Here is an 11,534-nt window from a genome sequence, read left to right on the forward strand (position 1 = left end):
TCCCCACAGCGTATAACAACGACGTCGATTGGTCGCGTACGGAGTGACGTCATGAACTAGTATGTTTAAGCAGAAAGGACGTTTTTTTGTGGGAATTTGCGGTGTGTGTATGAAACATTTTAGAAAGAACTCAATGGTAAAACAAAAACTAACGTCATTGAATTTTATTTTCTTTTGTCTACGGACTGATGAAGAATTTATAGGTCTTTTTTTTGTACAATTGTGTGTTTTTCCCCCACATCAGTTCGAAATTCGTAGTATAATTAATTAGCCAGGGCCGCAACTAGGGAGGGAGCAGGCGAGTGTCGTGCCCCGGTCGCTGGACCAAAGGGGGCCCAAATTTCATTCTCAAAAACCTTACCGTCAACATTATAATAGGGTGCCAAAATGCGCACTTGCCCCGGGTGACCAAGCATCTAGTTGTGGCCCTGTATTTAGGCATGGCCCGACTTCGACACGAGGAGGGCTCCCTTAGCAAAGCAATTAATTAGTATGGCCCCTATGATTATGGCCCGAAATGTTTAGCTCAAGGCACTCAACTTTTATGAGAGTTCGAGCCACTTCATTGGTTTGAAAGCGTGTCGCGGGCCACTCGTAACCTGTAAATGTACTGCGGGTCATTCAAGTTATATACAACTGTGCCGCGGGTCAATCAAGTAAATATGTCGCGGATCACTTAAATGATTTGAAGATGTGTGCAAGTCACTCGAGTGATCTGGAAAAGTACAGCGGGCCACTAAAATGATCTGGAAATGTACCATGGGCAGCCTGAATGATCTGGAAAGGTACCACGGGCCACCTAAATGATCTGGAACTGTCCTATGAGTCATTCAAGTCATCCGTGAATATGCCGCGGGTCACTTAAGTAATATGTAAATATGCCACGGATCCCTTAAATGATTGGAAGATGTGCCGCAGGCCACTTGAGTGGTCTATAAATGAGCTGCGGGTCACTAAAGTGATGAGGAACTGCACAGCGGGTGACTTTTTTTTTAAGTGACCTGTAAATGTGATAATTGATCTGTAAATTCTTTACAAAATTAGTTGTGCATTTGCGAGCCACATCAGATGACTTCGAGGGCCCACGCATGGGTGGTAAAGTTTGTCAGTGTTTGCCACTCAAATTTTGGGGGGGGTTCAGTAAAATATGGGGGTCCTGGGTAAAAATGTCCCAATCGCCCATGCGAAATCGTGACTTGTTTCTTGGTACAGTTCCTCATAAGTTCAGACCCTGAGCAAACATGAATTTTTTGGCCTTACATTCTTTGAGGAATTTTTACGGATGGTTTTCATGCCAAAAGATTATGAATACCTTCAAAATAGATTCTGAATCATGGTTTTATAATTTGAAATTTACCCTGTTTAGTCCTGATGCATAGACTAGGGACTGAGGTCATTCTCTAATTGCTTACCGTATCTTAAGGCCCCCAGAGGCCCTGTGAGAGGGAGAGGGGTCTGAATCAATTCAAGGTGCTCAGACCTATGCCATAAATTACCGTTGTTGCTTCAGCATCCCCGGCCTCTAAGCCACTATCCCCAAGTTACTTCCTTTGATCATTCATATGCAAGGGTATCGGAATACATCCGTGGGTTCAGGGCCGTAAACTTTTCGTTTTTTTCCGGGGGGGGGGGGGCAAACTTTTTCTGGGGGGGGGGGCAAGGAACATGTAATCAATGTATATATATATATATATATACACCATTTTTAGTGTATTTTCAAAGGTCGGGGGGCCGTTGCACCCCTCTAAATGACGCCGCGCGTGGGTTGAGCCTTTACATACAAAATTTTTATTTCTGAATCTTTTCTGGTGGTGCCGACACCGATGTCACAAATCACCGTAGGTGCTCGAGCACCCACAGCACCCCCGGCTCCGACGCCACTACCCCCAATCCAAATTTATCGCGAGCAATGGTATCAACGTTCAACGATTTCATTCAAATTTCGACGACAAGTTCCGTTAATAAGTGGCGAACTAGAAGAAAACACTTAAATAATAATTATTACAGTGGTGAAATTATAACTTTTTCCTTACCAGCAATAAAATTCCGATCCAATTCGTACATCTGTTGAGGAGAAGTTCCCGGTCGAGGAATGCAGGTCATTGAATGAAAACGACTCTGCTCGCAATACAGTAATGGTATTGCACATAGCTTCACAGTCACGCAATACGCAATGTTAGAAAAATTGCATCAGTTATGCAACTCATTCCGAGCCACGCCTACAGCGACGCGCCGACGAATCCGCGAACGCGTTACACTCCAGAAATCCATGGAAGTTTCCGCTGCGATTGGCCACTCGCTCATCAATAATAACGGACTAACGATCAATGCGTGGAAGCAGACGACTGAGCGAGGTCAAGCAGACGATTGTGAGAAAATTAATTTGCAAAGTGAAACTAATTTTTTCTCGTGTTATTCTTCTTCCAATGTTTATCTTCAAATAACGGAGGAGTATTGATAATTATTAATTAGTTAATTAATTTAGTCAAAGTATGAGATAATAATATTTTATGAAAAAAGTTAATATTTTATTAATTATCACAACAAGCTCTTCGATATGATTTTTTCCTACATGAAATGTGAAAATCATGAAATGGTTATTTTTCTCTACGTAACACAAATGCGAACAGAGTGACCATACGTCCCGTATTTTTCATAATTTTAGTCGTCCTCTATTTTTTTTTTTGGTGTAAATGTCCCCCCTCCCCCGTTTTGTCCCGTATTTACACTTTGCCCATCTTAAACCTTTGGAACATTCGCAAAACTTTGTTTACTATAAAAGAAATAGAATGAAACCTCTTTGAAAGATAAGTTTTCATTAGAGAAAAGTTTTTCTTGTCGAACGTTTTCGTGAATATTAATTCAATCTATAAACCTACTTCACGTACAAGCTTTTGGCAACAATAATATGAACGTCATGCAGTTGAACTAGCTGAGATAAATGTCAAAACCCGGTATCATTGTTGACAAATGGGGGAAATGAAGTAAAAATGAGAGGTGAGCAGGTTTCCGTTTCCCCCCACCTCCTCCAGCTACCCTTTTTCTATGGGTCATTCAAGTATTACGTCAGCATCGGGGGGGGGGTTCGGATTTGCTGACTTTTGATGACAAGGGGAGGAGGGGAGTTTAAAGGTTGCTTACGTCATCAACCACCCTTTTTTGAAGATATGAAATATTCTAAGCATACTTATCTCTCGTGTGTTGTGTGCATTATTTTTTTTTATATTAAAAACGGAATATTCAGCCACATTAGTGTGCAGAACGTTTTTTCGTTTAATACGACACTTGTTTTCTCAACTCAAACTAATTCTCAGTAAGACATTCGGTTAAAGCGTTTGCTCGCCTACAACGTCCCTTCATGACGGTTTTTTGAAAATGTTATAAGCGGGATCTGCAAATCATTTTAATTCACCGTCGATTTGATGTGGTAGGATTGAGTTCAAAATAGAGCTTATTGCTTTATTTTTAACGCTCATTGGTAATTTTCTTCTAATGGTTAGCAATTTTTTTGGCAATTAAGCAACGATCGTGATTAATTGTTCAATATTGACCCCATTTCTTGAGATATCGCGTAATGCACCGCGCCTGTTTCAGTCATCCTTTAGTTCATTATTATCAGGGATGCTGTGTGTGCGCGCTCCCGTATTCTATTGTGGGGGGTTGGAATTAGAATAAAAGCAAAGGTAAAGAGGCCGAAATTCAGAAAAAAGAAAAGGGTAGACAGAAACTAGGAAAAAGGACAGAAGTGGCGAAATTTCTGAAAAAGCAAAAGAAGCGAGAGGAGCAACATTCATTAAAGTGTAAAAGTGGGGCTTAAATCAAAAAAAGACAAGGTCGGAGAAATCCAGAAACGTGCAAAAAGAGCCAGAAATTTCAGGAGAAAAAAAACTTTTATTGGGAATGACTTCATAACATTATTACAATTTTAATGAGGCTGAATCCTAACAAAAAGGTGGACATGACAAGTGAAATATATCCTGAGACAATAACACTTATCCGTTGGTGACAGACAGCGTTGACCACAAGAGTATGCCTCATTGACCCAGAGGTGCATTTACGGTTTTGTCACTTGTGAGCCACACAAATGTTTCCTCCCTTCTCTCATTTTTATAATTTTCTTGATCCCTCATTTTTCAATTTTACCGCCTTGGTCCCTAGTACGGATAGCCCACCGCCCCTGTAAATATGTACCTCTGAGTCTAAGTCCCTCTTTTGGACAATCCTTTGCGTACACACGTTCCAGATCACTCTTTTGGTCGCTCACTGACCAGGCTCTCCACTCTCCAAGTCATTTTGATCACTCCCCATGTTCACACACTTCTATAGGCCACGTTTTTGATCACTTCAATGTTCATACACTCTATAAGTCACTCTTTTGGTCAATCACTGACCTGGTTCTTTGCTGTCTGCGTCATTCTTTTGGCCATTTACGCGTTTGCACATGCTCTGCGTCCCTCTTTTGGTAACTCACTGACCTAGTCCCCTCTTTAGATCCCTCTTTTGGTCACTCACTGTCGTGGTCCCTCGCTCTTTTGGCCATTCTTGTGCTTGCAGCACATTCTCTAGCTCGCTTACTCTCCTGGTCCCTCGCTAAATCACTCTTTCAGTCATTCATGTGCTTGCATACGATCCGGATCACTCTTTTGATTGCTCACTGATTTGGTCCCTCACTCTCTAGGTCACTCCTTTGGTCACTCCCATGTTCACACACTCTTTTGGTCACTCGTTGATCTTGTTCTTTGCTGTCTGGGCCACTCTTTTGGTCATTCACAAGCTTGCACACGCTCTAATTCCCTCTTTTGGTCATTCACTGACCTGGTCCATCGCTGTCTAGACGGTCTTATTTCTTTTCGTCACTCCCATGTACACACAGGTCCCTTTTTTCGTTGACCATTGTTCTGGTCCCTCACTCTCTAAGCCACTTATTTGGTCCTTACGTGCTTGCATACGCTCTGGGTCACTTTTTTCGTTGCTCACTGACCTGGTCCCCCCCCCCCCAGCTCTCTTCGTCACTCTTTTGGTCGGCCACTCACCGACCTGGTCTTTAGGTCACTCACCAACCTGGTCCCTTGCTCTCTGGGGTCACACACTGACCTAGTCTCCTCACTTTCAGGGTAGAGGCGAGGGGATTTATGGTGGGCTATACAAATTTTGTCATCCTTCTCCCATTCTACTAATTTCTTTGATAACTCATCTTTCAAATTTTCCGCTCCTTCGAATTTGTCGCCCTGGACTATACTCATCTTAGCACCCCCACCCCAGTAAATACACTTTTGAATATACCTCCCCCTTAGAAAAAGTCAATGAATCGCCCACCTCTGTCTCATCACCGTCCATGATAATCATTTCCTTTATATTTTAATTCATTAATCGTCATTTCCTCGAATTGGTCACCACGTCCGAACCTTCAAGTCACCGCAAATCCGTCTCCATGAGTCACAATTATTAAACCATTGCACAACGGATTCATAAACCGTTACTGGGGGGAAATGTCTCTCGTACATCAAAGAAATATTCAATGGAAACCCACCACCACACCACGCAATAACAATATTAATAATAATAATAATAATAAAATCGGGGGAAAAAAAATTACATAAAAGATAGGGATAAATAAATAATTCCAAAAAATCCCTAAAATGCCCAGACGTTAGGAACGAAAAGAAAAATAAAATCCCTACGAATATAAAAACTGCCGAAAAACCTGCTTTTTCTTTTGTTTTTCATTGCAATCGGATTGCATTATGGGAAGTCAACAACCGACGCATGATGAATACGGACAATGAAATAAAATAATATAACGCCACATCCCGTCCAAATAATAATAATAATGATTTGCAATCATTTTGCAATACTTTATCTATCGACAGCCATTTTTTTTTACTTTTTTCTCTACACTATCGCCATTTAATTGGATGTGTGAATATTATCGACTTTCAAACCCTCTCGTATCATCATCATCTCTTGAAATTTTGGTAGGAAAAAAAAAGGGCGCTTTTTATTTCGGTCCGCGTGTCCGTAAAAAAAAAGTGATACAGAAAATTGCGAAATCCTGCCAAAACATTCAAGGATTTTATTATTATTTTAATATATTTCCTATGACGCAATGGAATCATGGGAGAAAGAGAGAGACGCGCCAATGGCGTCACGTCTCTTGTCTCTTTAGATTACAACCCTGCCGTATAAAAAAAATTGCATGTATAATTGATTCTGTTAATGATATTGGAGCCCCCCTTTTATGTTATTTTTGGAGATGGAATTAGCATATTCATGCGAATAGAACTTTCTAGAATATTTTATATTCACTTCGCCGGGATCTAGGGCCGTCTTCAAGGGCGTAGCGAGGGGGGGGGGGGACTTGGGGGTCTGGTCTCCCCCCCCCCGAAATGTGAGAAAATGACGGAAAAAAAGGAAAAATACGGCCAAATCTATTGCTCTATCACTTTGGTCCCCCGAAATGAAAGTGTCCCCCCACCCCACGAATGAAATTTCTGGATACGCCCCTGGCCATCTTAAGGGCATGATCGGCCAGCGGCCCAACTGATTTTTCTGGGGTCGTATCGTACCTGGCAAACATGGGCGGCGATACGGGGGGGGGGGAGGCGGGGGGAATGCCCTCAGCGTCAAAAGTGGAGTGTGCCCCCCCCCCCAGACTTCCAAGTCTATCCCCGCCTATACTGGCATTACCTAAAAGTTCAACGAGATTTCAATTTTTGAAGCTCCCCGTCTACATGCGGCCCCCGGGTCATGCCCGGATGGGAACATGCGTTTAAGACGGCACTGAGGGGACCACGAATGTCAAATCAAAAGTCAAAAATGTTATCTTCCTATACAGTCGAATCCCGTTATTACGAACGCCAAGAGACCGGAGGAATCACTTCGTTGTATCCAAAATTCGTTATAAAGGAATTCCACGTTACCTAGCATTGTTCTATGTAAACTTATTTTGGGGATTAGAAAAGTGTTCGTTAAAACGAAATTTTCACTATAACGGTATTCGTTAAAACGGGATTCGACTGTATTATTGCATTTCTATCATTAATTCTAGAATTAATTTTTTTCGTTAATTTTGAAATTCTGAATCTTCATTAATTTTGGAATTCTGGAATCATTTCTTTCATTTATTCCGGAATTATTTCTTATCATTCGTTAATTAATTCTGAATTATTTCTTATCATTCGTTAATTAATTCTGAATTTTTATCATTTCTAGAATTCTGAATTCTATCTCTTATATTCTAGAAACACTTCTTTCATTAGTTTTGAATTTTTGAGCTGGAATTATTTCTTTAAACATTATATTTTGTTATTTTTCATTTCACCAATTGTAAATTTTCCTTGGTTCTCAGATAATTTCTTTCATTAGGTCGTAATTTTCATTAGTTTTGAAGTCATTTTTTTCATTCGTTTTGAAATTATTATTTTTTTTATTAATTTAAGATTTTCTTCAGTTCTGAATTCTCCACCACTCTAAATTTTTCAATTCTTGAATTTGGAGTTTTCACCAATTCTGGATCTAAATATCTGAATATGTCTTTCCCGAACATTGTCTTTTCGCTGCACTTGAAATTTTTTGATCTAAAATTTTGAAATTTATCTTTTTTTAATTCTGAATTTTATATTTTTATAATTCTAAACTTAAATTAATTTAAACTTAATTAAATTAATTAACACTTAAGTTTAATTGAAAAACAATTCAATTGAACAACAAACAATTGAAATTAACTTAAGTTTATTTGAAACTTAAGTTAATTTCTATAATTTAACCTGTTTTCTATTTATAAATTTCATCTGTTTTTAATTCTAAATTTTATACAAGATATACGGAAGACTGGATGTTGTGAAGATATTTATTATTTGAGATGTTAATTTTTTTTTTTGTCAGAGCACTCGTTCGCCAATCGAGGGACCCGGGATCGACTCCCGGTAGAGGCAGAGATGAGTTTTTTCCTTCCTTAAAAAATTAACATCTCAAATAATAAATATCTTCACAACATCCAGTCTTCCGTATATCTTGTATTAACAAGTGGAGAGTGACATTCATGTCACCTAAATTTTATGTTTTCTTTAATTCTAAATTTTATCTTTTCTTTAATTCTAAATTTTATCTTTTTTTAAATTCCAAATTTCATCTGTTTCTTAATTATAAATTTTGTTTTTTAATTCTAAATATTGTTTTTTAATTCTAAATTTTGTTTTTTAATTCTAAATTTTGTTTCTTAATTCTAAATTTTATCTTTTTTTAAATTCTAAATTTTATCTGTTTAAATTTTATCTTTTTTTGAATTCTAAATTTTATCTGCTTTTTTAATTCTCAATTTTATGTTTTTCATTTTCAAATTTTATCTGTTTAAATTTTATCTTTTTTTTAAATTTCAAATTTCATCTGTTTCTTAATTCTAAATTTTTTCTGTTTTTCAATTCAAAACTTTATCTTTTTTAATTCTAAAAGTTATATATGTTTTTCAATTTTAAATTTTATCTGATCTAAAATTCTAAATTTGATCATTTTGTAATAAATTTTTCGATACAGAAAATGATTTCTGTTTCCTTTGCGCGTGTCCATTAAAATGATGTACAAAATTGCCAAATCATGCCAAAACAATCAAGGGTTTTATTATCGCTATTTTAATATATTTCCTATGACGCAATGATAGAAAGAGAGAGAGACGCTGTAATGGCGTCACGTCCCTTGTTTCTTTTGGTTGCCCTACGATTAAAAAAAAAAATTGCATGTATAATTGATTCTGTTAATGATATTGAGAGTTTTTTTTTTGTTATTTTTGGAGATCGAATTAGCATATATTCATACGAATAGAACTTTCTAGAACCTTTTTTTTTATTTTTTATTGCGCCGGGAATCATGAATGCCAATTGAAATGTAAAACATGTCCAGCGTCTTTCCATGTCTCATAAATCTAGGCATGATGTGCAGAGCGAGAAATATTGCATCACCGTGATCGTAATCGTGTGTTTATCATCTCTTTCATCATTTCATTTTTCTGGTTTCATAAATTCTGGAATACTGAATTTTATATCCTCTAAAATTCTGAATTTTATCTGATCTGAAATTCTGAATTATATCTATATTTTATTCTGGAATTCTAAATTCCATCTTTTCTTTCATTAATTTTGGATTTTCATTGTAGAATTATTTCTTTCATTAATTTTGGATTTTCACTGTAAGATTATTTCTTTCATTAATTTTGGATTTTCACTGTAAGATTATTTCTTTCATTGATTCTGGATTCTCAATTTTCATTAATTCTGGATTCTCAATTTTAATTAATTCTGGATTCTCAATTTTCATTAATTCTTGAATTCTGAATTTCCATTAATTCTTGAATTCTGAATTTTCTTTAATTATCGAATTCTGAATTTTCATTAATTCTGGAATTCTGAATTTTCATTAATTCTGGAATTCTGAATTTTCATTAATTCTGGAATTCTGAATTTTCATTAATTCTGAAATTTTGAGAGTTTTCGTCGATACTAGAATTATTTTTTCCCGTTAATTTTGAATTTTGACTGGTGGCCTGGAATTATTTCTTTATTAATTCTGAATTTTCATCGATATCTAGAATTATTTATTTCATTAATTCTGAATTTTCATCGATTCTGGAATTATTTATTTCATTAATTCTGGATATTCAGCTGGCATATTTTTCAACTGTTTTTCTTATTTTTAATTCACCACTGCAAATTTTCATTTGTTTTCATTACGTACTAATTTTCATTAATTTGTGAATTTATTTCTTTTATTAATCGTATTTTTTTTCATTTCTCCTCAATTCGAAATTTTCATTAATATTTGTGTTAATTTTCATTAACAAATGTGTCTATATTTTTTTTGCATTTATATTTTTCAGCATTCCTTATACATTGCATTGTATTATGTGATAATGTACGAATTTTTAGAGGTCGAATTCGCCTCCCCTTACAAAACCAATACAGTCGAATCCCGTTATAACGAACTCCAAGAGACCGCAGAAATCTTTGTTATAACGAAACTTCGTTATAGTAAACTTATTTGGAGGATTAGAAAAATGTTCATTAAAACGAGATTTTCGCTACAACGGTATTCGCTAAAACGTGATTCGACTGTACAATTGACACTACGGCGACCCGAAGTTATAGGGGCTACTATGGTAAGGGTGGTCAGGGCCGTAACTAGGATTTTTGTGGAAGGTGCAAACATGACTTTTGTCGCCTCCATCACTGTAAATGACGATTTATAACAGTGCTTTTGTTCCTACTTAAAATTTGCCACCCGAGGTAGATGCCCCTTTGCCCCTCTAGTTCCGGCCCCGAGGGCGGCCCTGCTTCCATGTCTATGATATAGGCATGATGTGCTGAGTGAGAAACATTGCATCACCGTAGTCGTTATCGTGGACGCCAACTTGGACGCGGAAAGATAATTTTTTTTCTCCTGTGGTTTTTGCATTTAATGGCCAAACACTTTGAGTAAAATGGTGCAATTTTTGCAAGACGAGGAAATGTATACGTGATGTAATTAACGAACAAACTTTGCACAGCTTAACAGCTGTACCACGGCGGTCTTCTTGTGTTTTTTTTTTGTTTCGCGCGGGCTTGAAACCGAGGAAAAATGAAATGCACGAGCGGAATATTGCTTTTCTGTCTTCGGTAACATAAAATCGAGGGGAAATTGGGAAATCCTATTGTTTCCCCCCCCCTCTTTTATTATCATTATCCATGGTCAAGGTCGTTGGTTCTGTGCTTCAAATGCTTGGTCTTTTGAGGCTTGTACTGCAAGACAACACGGTTTCGCAAGCTCTTTTTCTTTTTTCGGTTTCCGAAACCTTTCAGGACGAAAATACTTTAGTATTCTTGCTGAAATCGTCGGGGTCTTTTATTCAGTCGTTTTGAAGTTGAACGTCCTTCAGTTTAAAGGTCCCTGGACCGAAAACTAAGCGACATGAAAATAAGAGTGTTTCAGTGCGATAGTTGCGCAGTGTTTCCTTAACCTTCATTAACTTATGCCCCTTTGGATCATTTTAAATTCTTGTGAAGCCCCCCTCCCGTTTTATCCAGGGCCCCCCCCCCTCATAAATTAGTTTTTTTATACTTGTTGAATTGAATTTAGTCTGTTGGCTTTAATGTAGTCGGCTCCGCTTAATCTAATAATCGATACCCCACTTCAAAGGGGTATTGTTGCTTCCCGCTTAAGTATGATAATTTCAACGACTTTTCCCCGCTTAATCGAATATTATGCTCCATACGTCAACTGTTAATACACAGCAACTACTAAACGCGTAATGTTTTATTGAATGAAACATTTGGAATAATGGAAAATATGTTGCAAAGTCAAGATATACTACAATGATTATATGTAGGCACTATGCCCACTTTCAAATACATTTGAAAGCAGGTACTATTTTACCCTGCACCAGCTCCGGGCATATATTGCCGTACGTAAGCTGACCATATTTCGCTCGAGAAAAATATTGGAAATTGGGCTTCGAAATACGGGAAAATTCGGCACAATGCTAATTATCGCGAAAAATGAGGCCAAAA

The sequence above is a fragment of the Pholcus phalangioides genome, unplaced genomic scaffold (genome assembly GCF_987345545.1).
Source record: "Pholcus phalangioides strain wild (caught in Gottingen) unplaced genomic scaffold, Ppha-v1.0 ptg000024l_1, whole genome shotgun sequence".
In the NCBI taxonomy this organism is placed as follows: Eukaryota; Metazoa; Arthropoda; class Arachnida; order Araneae; family Pholcidae; genus Pholcus; species Pholcus phalangioides.